The sequence below is a fragment of the Ascidiella aspersa genome, chromosome 5, assembly GCF_963924565.1.
Source record: "Ascidiella aspersa chromosome 5, kaAscAspe10.2, whole genome shotgun sequence".
In the NCBI taxonomy this organism is placed as follows: domain Eukaryota; kingdom Metazoa; phylum Chordata; class Ascidiacea; order Phlebobranchia; family Ascidiidae; genus Ascidiella; species Ascidiella aspersa.
In genome coordinates this window covers 14,923,308-14,932,300 of record NC_139451.1, presented here as the reverse complement: position 1 = coordinate 14,932,300, position 8,993 = coordinate 14,923,308, and the positions used below count along the sequence as shown (strand labels likewise).

The 8,993-nt window shown below is 36.5% G+C and overlaps 1 non-coding gene across 1 annotated transcript in view; it reads left to right on the top strand.

Annotated features, from left to right (window-relative positions):
- Nucleotides 1-7,723: 7,723 nt before the first annotated feature.
- Nucleotides 7,724-8,993, top strand: part of LOC146145062 (small subunit ribosomal RNA) — a 1,811-nt gene continuing 541 nt past the window's right edge. Inside the window, exon 1 of the ribosomal RNA XR_014500768.1 lies at nucleotides 7,724-8,993. This exon is cut by the window's right edge and continues 541 nt beyond it. This is a non-coding gene — a ribosomal RNA (small subunit ribosomal RNA).

Here is an 8,993-nt window from a genome sequence, read left to right as displayed (position 1 = left end):
GTTTACACCAGAAGAGCGTTTTAAATTTATTAAGAATTGTGTTATTAAATAAAATATACAACTAAAAATTAGGCGGGTCTCGGATCTTTTTTGTCTTAAGATAATTAATTAACTAACCTTAATAATTAATCCAGTTCAGTAAGTATAAACCTTTTTAATCAGGGCACACCTAGATTTTTTTTTGGCAAGCGAAATTTCTTTTAAATTTCAAAGTTTTTGTTACATTGCCCTTGCCGAAGATAAAAAATTAAAAAAAATATTAAAAAACTATAATGTCCAATATACCTGGGTACACTATGCACGGATCTGATGATAACAATTGCGTCCTGCCTTTTATAAGTGAAGCTTTGATTTGCTTTTCAGTCACACTAACTGAAGATGATACAAGTTCGTATCGAAACGTCTTAATCAAGATGCTGTCGATCTACTCGACCTTTTGGCTTTGAAATTTATTATTAAGCTATAATGTCCAATATATTTATATATTTTTAATACGTTTTCCATTTGTCCGCGACGCACTTGGCAGCCTTTCACGGCGCAACGGTATGGAACCGTTGATCTCGTTCAAAAGACAGCATCAAAATGTGAACAAACCGGACTATAAAGATGATTTATGGCACGAAGTGCGAAAAAAATTTTAAATGGTCAAAAAGTATTTAAAATGAACTCGTGTGTAGTTTGTCAAAGCGACGGACGACGGGTCGGATCCGGCCCGTGGGCCGTAGGTTGCCGACACCTGAACTAGAGGACACACTTGGTGTATCTTTATTCTAAAAATATTTTTTTATAACTTAAAATTTATTTAATCTCCTCCCCCAACTAAATTTTCAAATTTTTACGATGAATTTTAGGTGTATGCCAAAACAAAGGCTGTGGTGTTGGACCTTCCTTGCTGTACCCTTGTCAGAGATTTCGGATGTCCAATTAATAATATTTGAAGTCAAGCAAGTGTTATGGAGCGACTATTGTGTAATGCCAGGTGAAGAGTTATTTCATTATATTGCAAAATTTACATTCCATCCTAATGGTTTCGGATAAAATGCGTTCAGGGTTACTATAGGTCAAGTTTAGGCCAGCAAGGGTGCGCACAGTTTTATTGCTTACACATTGCCGATAGATAGCAGTAAGTTCATATTCTCTACAGCACAATATTTGACTGCATAATATTTGATCATGTTTGTGGTAAAGTACAACTAACATACAATAGTGTTTTTATAAAACAGACCAAATCAAGTTCTTCGTGTTGCATTGTACTCACTATACTATATGGACAAAGTTTTGACTACAACCTCATAATTGTTTCCTTTTTTTTGTGTAGTTCTGCATTACGTTTGAAATATAGTGACTTCATCAAGGGGCTGACTTTGATGACCTAACGGTCTTTCGCTGCTCCCTGGTAACCTGCTTCCCCCAACACCCCAACCATCCGTCCGTCAGAAATAAGTGTAGTTCTAAGCAAAAATGTCTACGACAATCAGTGCATTCGAAGGATCAAAAAGTCCGACTTTTAGACTTTGAGGTCTTGGACAATGCACTAATTTGCATTAACAAATGTGCGTAAGAAGATTAAGTTTAACAATACTTGACCCAACCAAACCCAAACGCTAACCAGCGCCCTAACCCAAATAATGTGAGATAATTTAATAATTATAACGCTTCAGGCCCTAATACCTCAATTTGTGACGTAATAATCTTAAATACAATGGACGAGAAACCATCCGAGTTTGGCCTTTTTTCCCCAGCATTTAAAGAATTATTAAAATAACACACATTATTTGGGTTAGGATTCGGGTTAGCGTTAGGGTTTAGGTGGGTCAAGTGTTATTAATCCTATCTCATATTTTTCATATTTTTTGTTATCTTTTCTGAACTTTCAATGAATATTTTTAATTTATCTTCGCCGGGAGTTTACCTAAAAGTCCAAATCAGTGCATTGCCAGGACCTCAAGGTCTAAAAGTCTAGACTTTTCTGCCATTGGATGCCCTGATTGTCGTAGACCTTTTTGCTTAGAAATGCACTTGGTTGTATTTTGGTCGCAATCCAAATCAATACCACATGAAGGTATTATTATGCTCAAACAGGCAATATAGATTCCATTGAAACTTCTAGGGTTATTCTCTTCAGGTTCATTGATCAGAAAATGTCTTAACAGTAGGAAAGTAATTAGTTTGATTGAGATGTTAAACTTCTATAAATTTACCTTAGAAGAAAAAGTAGAAAATCTATTTTTACTAAATATAACAAGTGGCCCAGAACCTAAACAAGTGCAGATCACAGAAGTAGACTTGAGCCATTATTTTAGACTTGTCCCATAACATAGGGGCAAGATATGAATGTTTTTTTGTAATGATGAGGATGGAATAAAGGCAACTTAGCAATCCTCAAACTGGCCCACAAATCTAAAAACTCTTGTTGTTGAGCTAATTTACTTCTTCTGGGGCCTAGAAATTCCACTTTTGATGACCAGTGCTAACTGTTGAAAGGCAGAGTTTTAATTTACTAGGGAGAAATTATTAGTTGCTAAAAATATTTTAAACAGATGCAAATTCAGGGTGCCATAATGTAATCATAAAAATGTTGTTTTTTTACTTAAATTCTCTTTCCATTTAAGGTATTTATGAAATGTGTGTGTTTTTGTGACTTTGAAAGAGCATTTTTAGTCTATTTACTTCAAATAAAGTCAAACCTGCTTCTATAAATTATTATAAATTGTCCTAATGTACACTTGTTTTTTTTTTGCCCTTTCATCAGGGTTAAAAAAACAATAGATTTTGTAAAATATTTATTTTATTTTATAATAAATTAAAAATCCTTTATGTGGTTGGAAAGGTAGACCCATGACCCATCAGCTCAATTCCATCAGCTCAATTAGAATGAAAAATTACACTTCTACTGCTTCTACTGCTGCTAGAAACAAAAGTTAGGCAGGCAGACAAGTCAACTAAAATTGTTTTTTTACCCTACTTGACTATAATCTATGTTTGAAAAGAGTTTAATTAAAAAAATAAAACGGTTTTGCACTGAAATATAGACTCCATTGCACTTTCACATTTTTGGACCAAAGTCGACAAGAAGTCTATCCGTATTATGACGGCATTTTGTAACGCCATCTCTAAAAAATGTTTGACACTGCGGTTCATGCAAAACAATGTGACATTCAAAAAATCGCCATGAAAAAAGAAGTGCTTAGGCAGCAGGGGTCGGGAACCTATGGCTCGCGAGCCATATATGGCTTTTTTGATGAAATAATCTTGCTTGCAAATAAATCTAAGCTATCATCATGATCTGAATAAAACTGAAAGCGGCCACACCCGCTTTCCTAACTTTATATTTCCCTTTTTTCTTACACATATTCGCATCTCTTTCTATCCAAAAGGTCCTATTCTTTTCTCAATCAAAGTTGTGCAAACTTAGCTTATTCATTTTCGGTACATTTCTGTTCTGTCCTTTAATAAGAACAAAATAAAAATTCCGCCAAATTTACTATTTTTTTTAACCTATAACTAGATGTTACAAAAGCGTTATATTGCTCTCATGAAAATACAACCATAAATATTTGAGTTTTATGGCTCCTTTAGCTAAAAAGGTTCCCTACCCCTGGCTTAGGACATACATTGCGTAAAAAGGTTTATCTAATCCTATAATGTTTTTATGTTTGTTGTATTAATGGCACTTCACTGGTCAACAAGTTTTAACTTTTTTTTAAACGAAATTGTGAGTAATTCATGTAAGATGTATTTTCCGCGCTGATTTCGAATATACCTTTAGTTTTTTTGTAGCACATCATATTTCAAAAATATCGTCAAATTTAAATTTTTCGAAAAAATGCATTGAAAACAACGCACATCTGTGATAAAAATGGCCCTTTAAAATGTCTGACATAAAACCTTTTTATACACATAACTCAAGTCATCACCATAGAACTTCTAGGATGTAATTTTCAAGTGTTTCCCTCTTTTAAAATCCTTCTTGAAGGAGTTTTATTTCCTAAAACGTCGATTGTTTTGAGTCACTAACTGAAACTAGGTTTTCTGGAAAAAATCAACTTGACGTGCGGAAAATGCACTTTGGGGCATGTACATAACCCATTTACATGCTAAGCTAAGCAAAGCAGATAATTGAACACCGAACGGAAAATAATGCAATTTGCATTGCTCGAAAATTTTGTAAGAAGCGCAACGTTTATGATATCAGCCACTTACGGTTGTTATAGTCAGTCTTTTAGTAATGCAGTTGGTAGGACAACTGTTGTAGCAAAAAGACCACCTGCTGTAGGCTGTCTGAGTTTTACTGTAGGCTGTCTGAGTTCAATCTCAAGCAAGTGGTTTTATTTTAATCCTAATACAAGCAGTTTAGACTTTTCGTTTGAAAAAAAACATGCATCTACAGCAGGGGTGGGCAACTTTTTCTAGTCACGGGCCAAAACCAATCTAAAAAAGGTCTCCGCGGGCCGTAATATGTCAACTTTGAAGACTTTATGCATCTTATTATCACCGCAACGTCAGTTAATCAGGGATAAAACTATAGGGCATTTTGCAATTTATACACGATGGATGAACAAGATTAACGAAAAGTGCAAATAATATTTGCTTTATCGTAATTAAAATAGCTAAAAACTATAGAGAATGACCTGGTGCCCGGTTTGTAAAATAGGTCGCGGGCCGGCTTATTTGTGTTGGCGTGCCCCTGGCCCGCGGGCCGTAAGTTGCCCACTCCTGATCTACAGTAAGGCTGTTTTAATCTGTCTGGCGTTCGTTTTGTTCTTTTTAATCTTCAACTTTATCTGGGAGAATTCATGACTTTCATGAGAAAATAGTGAAACACGCAACAGGGCGTTATGTAGTATAGGTTTCCTTGCTTAATCTTGTCGCTTGGTCACTCAAATTTAAAAAGGTATATATTACATTTCTGATTAAAATCTTGCATATTTCCGAACATTTATTCATTTTGACTTTTTCTGTTGTAGTGCTACGAGAATTTATTTAAACAACATACTTAGCTCAGATGCTGTTTTTACATCTGGAAATTAACTCAGTCATAACAAAAATCGTTGAAAAATCCTTTTTCTATATGTTTTTTTGTAGATATCAGCAAAAAAACAGATAAAATGGTGTGTGAGTCACATTATAGTTGGATTATGTTAATAATACAGCAATACACTACAAAAAAGAAAAAAAAAGTCCGTTTAAAATTTGCTGGTGACCAGTGTTATTTTTAACCATTGGCAGCTTCGCTAAAATCCAGAAGAATTAAGTGTTAATCAAGCGTGATTGGGCGAGTGACAAAAACAAGGCAAACGGTTGAAAATGCTTCATTATCTGGCATGTACATTGTTTTGCATGATTTGGTGTGTTGTGTTTTGTCCAACACATCGCAATTGTGTAAGATTATCCATGCACTATCGACACCTGGAGTGAAATGTTACGAAACAACTAGGTTTTGTCTATCAAACATGTTTAGGCTTCTGACTAGCTTTCATTTCTAAATTTTTCATCCAGTATTGATTGACCTTATACCAGTTGATTCTAACTTTGTTTTTCTCGACACCCAACCCCTTTAAAGTTTGAAAAAAAGTCGAAATATTATGATATGTAGCAATTAAACTGCCTGTTTTGTTCTGTTCTGTTCACAGTAGCTGAGCTTTTCACGTAATTGTATTAACAATACTAACGGCTTGGTTACAAGGTGTATTTGTGAAAATGATTTGTAACTGCAGATAACCAATTATTCTAAACCACGGACTAAAATAAATAAATAACTCGGTTATACGACATAAACCCCAAACCCCAAACCCCAAACCCCAAACCCCAAACCCCAAACCCCAAACCCCAAACCCCAAATTTAAAATAACAATTGACTGGATCACACATAACGTTTTATTGCATCAATACTTTTAAGAGAAGAGAGACAGTGACTGTTGACCTACGATATCCTGCTTTTGAAGACAACTGCTGGTGTATCTGACGTTATTTATTTATTTATTTATTTATTTATTTATTTATTTATTTATTTATTTATTTATTTATTTATTTATTTATTTATTTATTTATTTATTTATTTATTTATTTATTTATTTATTTATTTATTTATTTATTTATTTATTTATTTATTTATTTATTTATTTATTTATTTATTTATTTATTTATCATAAATGAAGATGGCTGATGGGTAGGACATCATATCAAGAAGCAGCAATCATTTTTATGTAGGGGAGGTGCAGGACCCATGGAACGGATTTTTGTTTTCCGTCTTCTCTTTCGAATTAGGCCTACAACTCAAAAACACTCGCAGTTATTTTCTTTTTAAAGCTTACAGCTATAGGTACCTACACGGAAAAAAAATATTCAAACTTGGCATATCCTAGCTCAGTTGGTAGAGCGACGGTCCCTACTTGACCGGAGGTCGTGAGTTCGAACCTCACTGCAGGCTAGTTGTTTTTCTAGTCTGCTGCTCTTCTTGCATTTTTTATCGACAGATTCGGTGAGGAATCTGGTGGCCAACGTTTGTTAGTGGATGACACAGATAAACACCACATAAAACACAGCAACTAATTGAATTCAGGACATTCTACTTACTGCTACCTGTTGCTGTTACTATTGCTATTATACGAAAATAAATGCTAAGAATTGCTGTTGTCAGAACAGCGTTACCAACCAGCATAGTTAAATGTGCATAATAAATACATTAACTAGACAGATCAAAAAGGCCATTCCAAAGATTTGTATATCATATAAGTTGATTTTACCTAACTTGACGTTGCCTTGTTGCAATAAAAAAATATATATTTTCTGGTGCCAGTAAAAACGAAGTATACTTCTATGCAAAATTTACGCACTTTGGAACCTTTCAAGATGGCGTAAAAGCCTTCTAATTGGCTGCAAAAACCGCTCACGCGTGCCGCTAGTTGCGCTATCCAGGTTTCATAGTCATCCTGCCATCCTGCCATCCTGCCATCCTGCCATCCTGCCATCCTGCCATCCTGCCATCCTGCCATCCTGCCATCCTGCCATCCTGCCATCCTGCCATCCTGCCATCCTGCCATCCTGCCATCCTGCCATCCTGCCATCCTGCTCGTTAACTGTCTAATTTTAAACCCCCAACGTTTGCTGCAAACGTTGTATCCAAATTCTACAAAACGACAGTCAACAATGCACGCCTTACTGGCAACACGTGTTTTTACTGCACTGTAAGCTCTTTTATTGAAAGCGAAATATGTTAAATTGATTGAATGAATGTGCAATACATCTATAGGCGACCTAACAGTATGCTCTTTATATTGCAATGGCAGTTTGCATAGCTACTCTGTTAATGGTGTAGAAATAGTGGCCCAAGAAAATGTAAATAAAATTAAATTAAATTAAATTAAATTAAATTAAATTAAATTAAATTAAATTAAATTAAATTAAATTAAATTAAATTAAATTAAATTAAATTAAATTAAATTAAATTAAATTAAATTAAATTAAATTAAATTAAATTAAATTAAATTAAATTAAATTAAATTAAATTAAATTAAATTAAATTAAATGGGGAACAGTTTCAATTAAACTTCCATACTACTATGTAACAATAGAAAGACAAAGGATTAGCTCCAGCAGAGATGGTTGACATATTTCGAGGTAACCTGTCTTTAGCAGACAAATAGGAAGGTTCCTATTTAAGGTATTTAATTGTAGAGCAAATAAAGTAGATATATTTTTTGCAAACATTTGATCACACCGCGACCTGGTTGATCCTGCCAGTAGTCATATGCTTGTCTCAAAGATTAAGCCATGCAAGTCTAAGTACGAGCTCTCGTACAGTGAAACTGCGAATGGCTCATTAAATCAGTTATGGTTCATTTGATCGTACGTTTTACGTGGTTAACTGTGGAAATGCTAGAGCTAATACATGCGTGAAGCGCCGACCTCGCGGGAGGCGTGCTTTTATCAGACCAAAAACCGACCGGGCTTCGGCCCGCAACCTTTGGTGACTCTGGATAACTTTGCGGATCGCACGGTCTCGCACCGGCGACGGATCATTCAAGTGTCTGCCCTATCAACTTTCGTCGGTACGGTACTGGCCTACCGAGGTTCTTACGGGTAACGGAGAATCAGGGTTCGATTCCGGAGAGGGAGCCTGAGAAACGGCTACCACATCCAAGGAAGGCAGCAGGCGCGCAAATTACCCATTCCCGACGCGGGGAGGTAGTGACGAAAAATAACAATACAGGACTCTAAACGAGGCCCTGTAATTGGAATGAGTACACTTTAAAACCTTTAACGAGTATCCATTGGAGGGCAAGTCTGGTGCCAGCAGCCGCGGTAATTCCAGCTCCAAAAGTGTATATTTAAGTTGTTGCGGTTAAAAAGCTCGTAGTTGGATTTTGGGCGCAGGCGGCCGGTCCGTCGCAAGGCGTGTACTGGCCGTCCTGGCCTCACCTCCGGTTCTCCGCCGGTGCCCTTGACTGAGTGTCGGCGGCGGCCGGAACGTTTACTTTGAAAAAATTAGAGTGTTCAAAGCAGGCGATTCGCCTGAATAATGGTGCATGGAATAATGGAATAGGACCTCGGTTCTATTTTGTTGGTTTTCGGAGCGCGAGGTAATGATTAAGAGGGACAGACGGGGGCATTCGTACTGTGCCGTTAGAGGTGAAATTCTTGGATCGGCGCAAGACGAACGACTGCGAAAGCATTTGCCAAGAATGTTTTCTTTAATCAAGAGCGAAAGTCAGAGGTTCGAAGACGATCAGATACCGTCCTAGTTCTGACTATAAACGATGCCAACTAGCGATCGGGGGGCGTTAGTTTTACGACCTCTCCGGCAGCTTGCGGGAAACCAAAGTCTTTGGGTTCCGGGGGAAGTATGGTTGCAAAGCTGAAACTTAAAGGAATTGACGGAAGGGCACCACCAGGAGTGGAGCCTGCGGCTTAATTTGACTCAACACGGGAAATCTCACCCGGCCCGGACACAGTGAGGATTGACAGATTGAGAGCTCTTTCTTGATTCTGTG